Source organism: Mastomys coucha, unplaced genomic scaffold (assembly GCF_008632895.1).
Source record: "Mastomys coucha isolate ucsf_1 unplaced genomic scaffold, UCSF_Mcou_1 pScaffold14, whole genome shotgun sequence".
Classification (NCBI taxonomy): domain Eukaryota; kingdom Metazoa; phylum Chordata; class Mammalia; order Rodentia; family Muridae; genus Mastomys; species Mastomys coucha.
The window spans coordinates 111,942,128-111,947,930 of NW_022196896.1; the positions used below are offsets into that span (position 1 = coordinate 111,942,128).

At 50.4% G+C, this 5,803-nt stretch overlaps 1 long non-coding RNA gene across 1 annotated transcript in view; it reads right to left on the reverse strand.

The window, feature by feature from the left end:
• LOC116089264 overlaps positions 1–2,513 on the reverse strand; it is a 5,801-nt gene extending 3,288 nt beyond the window's left edge. The window contains exon 1 of the long non-coding RNA XR_004118250.1: positions 1,531–2,513. This is a non-coding gene — a long non-coding RNA (uncharacterized LOC116089264). The remainder of the gene's footprint in view (positions 1–1,530) is intronic.
• Positions 2,514–5,803: the final 3,290 nt, after the last annotated feature.

Here is a 5,803-nt window from a genome sequence, read left to right on the forward strand (position 1 = left end):
CTTCCCTCCTCCCCTCCCACTCCCTCTCTCTCTCTCTCTCTCTCACACACACACACACACACACACACACCACACACACACACACAAAGTTAATGTAATGTTTTTGTTTTGTTTTTGAGACAGGGTTCCTCTGTGTAACCCTGGTTGCTGCTCTGTACACCAGGCTGACCTTGATCTCAGAGCTCTGCCTGCCTCTTGCCTCCTGAGTGCTGAGATTAAAGGCATGGGCCACCAGCCAGGCTAGTAATTTAAAATTTTAATTTTAAGAAAGACAGGTTCCCGGCAACCACTTGGTGGCTCACAACCATCTGTAATGAGATCTGATGCCCTCTTCTGGTGCGTCTGAAGACAGCTACAGTGTACTTACATATAACATTAAATAAATAAATCTTTAACAACAACAACAAAAGCTGGGCGGCGGAGGCACATGCCTTTAATCCCAGCACTTGGGAGGCAAAAGCAGGCGGATTTCTGAGTTCAAGGCCAGCCTGGTCTACAGAATGAATTCCAGGACAGCCAGGACTATACAGAGAAACCCTGTCTCGAAAAACCAAAAAAAAAACAAAAACAAAAACAAAAACAAAACCCAAAAACTCCCACACAAACATGCACAAAATCCAAACATCAAAAATCCGACACACTAAAGTTATAATTTACCAGAAACTTAATCTCCAAAAATAAAGGTATTTGGAGTTGAGACTTTGGAGATGTAACTGGGATTCAACAAGGTGATGGTAGTCTTATTGTCATTTAAGTGATGTCTCACAACAAAGCCCTGGCTGACCAGGAACTGTTATGTACACCAGGCTGGCCTTCAACTTGTAGAGATCTGCCTGACTCTGCCTCCTGTGAGTTGGAATCAAAGGTGTGGGGGCACCACTTCCAGCCTTAGGTTTGTTTGTTTGGCTTTGTAAGAAGAGACAGGAAACCTGAGCTAGTAAGCTTGTCCTCAAGCTTAGCCCTCACATCACGGTGAAGCAAGCAGGCTCCTGTCAGATTCTGGCCCGAGCTTATGAACTCCGCAGTGTCTAGAATTGTGAGCTAAACAGATGTCTACTCTCTACAGATTTCCCATGGAAAAACAGAAAACAGATAAGACACTATTTAACAGTGGTGAATTCTGGGACTTGGGCAGCTGAGGCAGGAAACACTGGAGTTCAAGACTAGTATGGTCTATGTAGCAAACTCCAGACCAACCTGGGCTCTAGGGGACTCTTATCTCCAACAATACAAACCCAGAAGGTCAATTCTCTTCCTTCTTGGGATTTTCCTGTGCTGTGTATTCATCAGGAATCTCTTCAGTAGACCTGACTTTGGTGTCATATAGAGTGCACTCTGGGCAAAAACATGATTGGTGAGTTGTGTTGACCTAGGAAAGGACAGTGGGGACACCTGGTGTCACCACCCTTCTCGTAGGCTTGATCTCTCCCTTCCCACCATATTCAGCTTTTCCTGCAAGCAGCTACAAGTTGTATATGTATCTGTGTCTATGTCCCCCACTGCATACAGGGGGCATCTTACCCTTCCTACCTCCTCATGAAATGGTCCTCAGCAGACAAAAATCACCTCTCCCACAAGCAGGGCCAGGGCCATACAGGAGACCAGATGTTGGCCCAGGGCCAGGCACAGCCCATGGACTCTAGAGCATTCCAGCCACACCACACAAGCTAGTGAGTCCGGAAGCTTTTCTTTTACATTGTGCTTTGGAGACAAGGCGTTTGAATCTTCTTCATCGCTCTGCCCAACTCCATGAACTAAACAAAGGAGTATTACTTTACAACTGAATTTTATACGTCAGCCAGTGAGGAAACAGGTTGTCCACCAACTTCTTGTATTAATACTTTTCAAACTACAGCTATAGGTGAGGAAAAACATCTCTCTACACATGTACTCAACTGAACTTGAACAGGACTAACTAGAAACAGGAGTGCCGCAGCCTGGGAGAGTAACTGGAAGGCTGGTGCCAAGAGATTCTGGGCCTCGTCACACCCGGACTTCTGGTTTCAGGGTTTTTGTACTCCGCAATAATGTGGAAGAGACATCCAGAGGGGCCTTCTAAGTTCAAAGTCCTCTTCCTCCATTTGCCTAACCCCGGAGCACCTGGCCTGGCTTCTGTGGAGGTGGATGCCACTGGCACAAACGCTTAAGTCAGGCTCATGGGTGGAGGAGAAAACAAAACTTGGATAAAACTCAGGGAGCAAGGCCCTGGGTCTCTTCCCTCGAGGCTGGTGGCCAATCGCCCGCATTTCCTGGGTGACCAGGGAGGAGGGAGAAGAAAAACACCCTGTGCTGCCTCCCGTTAGTAGGACGGGAGCCCGGGCTGGCGCATGGTGAGGAAACAAGGCTAGAACAGAAACTGGGCAGTAAGAAGGGGCGAGGACAACAAAAGCTCTGTCTGCGAGAAAAATATCTGAGTGCCGAGCGCATCGGGCCAGCCGAGGGCAAGGCTGTCTGGGCTGCTTACAGGCCAGGGGACACCGTTTCTCCCCCGCCCCCCCCCCAACACCGCAAAGTTCCGAGCCTCCCAGGTTGGAGCCAGGCCATCAGAGGCCCAGCAGCCCCGCCCAGGCCCCGCCCCGCCGTCTCCTTGACGACCGTGACCTCAACGCCGGGGCGGGGAAGGAGAGTCCGTGCCAGTTGCTACGCGACGGCCGGGTGACGTCAGTCCATTGAGTTTAGTTCCCCAGGCAACTGGCTGGCCAGCTGCGCCGGGAACTATTTGTGTCTGTCCCTGGAGGGGCGGCGGAGCCTCCGGGGTCTGGCGCAGCTGAGGAAGCGCTCCCCGGGACGAGGGCGGGCGGCGGCCGCGACACAGAGGCCCTTTCAGCCTGCGAGGCCGGGCGGGGCGGGGTCTGCGCCCCCGGGGAGCGCCCCGCCTTGGCTCTCTGCACCCTGCTTTTCTCCCACTGCCCGGGAGGCCCCTGGGCCGCCTGGCTTTGTCCTGTTTATAAACGCTCTCCTGCGTAAAGCCTGGAAGAAAGAGGCTTCTGTTTGTGGCAGCCCGGGCCACACGTCCACCTTGGCCAGGACCCAGTATCGGTGGTACTCAGTAGGTGCCCAGCATGGACGTTCCCAGAAGGTGGTTTCTACCCTTTCAGAGCTACCGGAAATCAGAACCCGTTGTCAGTTTCTGGTATTTTTGGCTAACTGGGGACTGCCTGATTTGCCTTGGTGAGCAGATGGGCTACCGAGCTATGAAACCTTCGGGTGAAAATAAAACGATGGTACTGGAAAGATTCACCGTGTACGAGATAAACCCACTTCTGGCCAAGTACGCGGTAACCTGAGGCAAATAGCATTAGTCAGAGGAGAAAGGATATGGTTCGAGCCTGGAGAGGAAGTGAGGAGTGTACCAGGAGTAAGAAAACAGGTATGCAAAAATAAAAGCAATGACCCAAATTTGGGCCTTAAAGCCGGACAAAGCCCGCCAGTGCCAGGGACTCTAGATTCAGGGTGCCGTGACTGTTGTCTCTGGTTTAGGTTACACAGCAATCGAAGCCTCTCTGAGGCTCCTCCCTACCACTGGCAGCCTTTTGATCCAGGTCCCTCACCATCTGTCTTCGGGGAGAAACCACCCCCCAACACCCACCCACCACCACCTCCACACCCTTAGCCTCATAGGCCTAGCTCTGACTTCCAGACTACTTGTCTGCTGTTCTGCCAGGTCCAGGAGGCGTCCTACTGGTCTCTGTAAACGCCGGCATCTTGGCTTCTTGTCAACAGCCAGTAGCTGCTGTAGGACATAGACCCAAGAGGTTGTGAGAGCAAGAAGTGGCTGTCTTCTTTCACTGAGCGGCCTCTGGGCTGGCTTTCCAGGGCACACTCCACAGTCTGATATGCGGCTGGGACAGTTAGACCGGGGTTCTCTTCTTCCCTCTAGGTGGAGCCTCATCATGATCCTGGCTTCACACACAAACAAGGGCATTGTTACTCCCGTGTTACACAACTTGAGGCCTACCTGGGCCCATGCCCTCCCTTTCCAATGTCTGACAGTCTCAGAGATCAGCCCTGACTCAGTATCCAGAGCTGGAGAACAGGACTATGTAATTTATGCAAAAGAAAAATCCAAGGTTTCTTGTTCAAACAGATGATTAAGAATTTTAGACAGCCGGGCAGTGGTGGCGCATGTCTTTAATCCCAGCACTTGGGAGGCAGAAGCAGGCGGATTTCTGAGTTCGAGGCCAGCCTGGTCTACAGAGTGAATTCCAGGATGGCTAGGGATTCATAGAAAAACCTTGTCTAGAAAAAAAAAGAAGAATTTTAGGCAAGGTGTAATAGAGCACGTTTGTAGTCCCATACCAGGAGGCTATGAGAGAATCATTTGAATTCAGCAAACAGAGACTTTGCAAAAATAAAAGAGGGTGGGGATTTAGCTCAGGCAACAGAGTGCTAGCCTAGAGCCCTGGGTTCGGTCTACAGCACTGCATAAAACCAGGCGTGGTGGTGACACATGCTAATATTTCCATCCCTTGGGAGATGGAAGCAGAAGGACCAGAAATTCAAGATCGTCCTTGGCCACACGTTCATGTGGTTGTAGCCTCCTAAGGCCACTGTCCTCTTTCTGAATCATCTGACTCTTCCCTCCGGTCTTCTGCACATGCCCTTGGGGTGGGGGTGGGGGCTCATCTTCCTCTCGGCCAGTCTTACTGTCATCCTGGGTGGATCCCACATGATCGGCACTATCCTATGCTATCTGGTTCCTCTGCAAGACTGAAGAAGGACTTATCCCCTAGATCTGCTGACCACAGACAGATGGTTTAGGGTATCGGCTCCCTCTGGAGATAGCCGTCATGAGAGAACATGCCTTGCCTGGGGTCACACCTCCTTCATAGGTGTGCCCAGTGACTGCTGTTCGAGGCTGTAGAAACGTCCAGTCTCAATTCAGGACTATGAGAAAGGCCCACGAGGTCTCTGGGGCACATGGCATGAGCTGATGTTTCCCACACACTGTATCACAGTCCAGTCCTTCCTTCTCTGTCTGTCCCTGTCATCTTCTGAGGAAGATCGACCTCAGAAACATGCCCTAATGAGGCTGCTTCTGGTTAGCTGTCCTGCCTCTCTTTAGAGATGACCTCCTTGAAGCCTGATATCTACCTAGACACTTCTGGGTACCTCTTTCCTTTTCAAATACCTATCCTCTAACAGTCACCGAACAGGCCTACTATGTGCTGAGTACCAACTGTTCTAGGTGGGAATAGTAAAGCACAGAGGGACATAAAAACATCTGGCCTCCAGGAGGAGCTCAGTACCACAGAGGGGAGTGTAAAAAGCATCCCAAAATATAACAAGGCAGTAACAGGGAACCTGAGTACTACTAAAAAAACAAAACAAAACAAAACCAAAAAACCGAAATGACTACAGAGAATACTTGATCGTGGCTCTGGACAACTCTAGCTCTGTCCCTGGCCAAGCTTGATTTAGATAAAAGGCATCGCTGTAGCAGCCTGCCCAAAACCAGGGGAGCTAGACACTGAACTTCTCCAAAATGTACAACAGCCAGCTGCTCAGAGGGGAAGAAAGTTGAGTTTAAGGCTCCAAGGGTAAGTGTGGGATGAGAATAATAATAAATGATGGAGGCAGGGCCAGACTAGAAAAGTCTAGAAGAATATGCAAAGTTGTCCTCCTAACAGAGGAGGGGGACCACACTCTTAGGGAAGTGGAGAGCTATGTGATAGCTCTCCCCTGGGAGACAGTAAGGGTGTTTTGTTTTGAGACAGTGTTTCTCATAGCCCAGGCTAGCCTCAAAATCACTATGTGGCCAAGGTTGACCTTCAACTTATTTTTTTTTAAAGATTTATTTTAT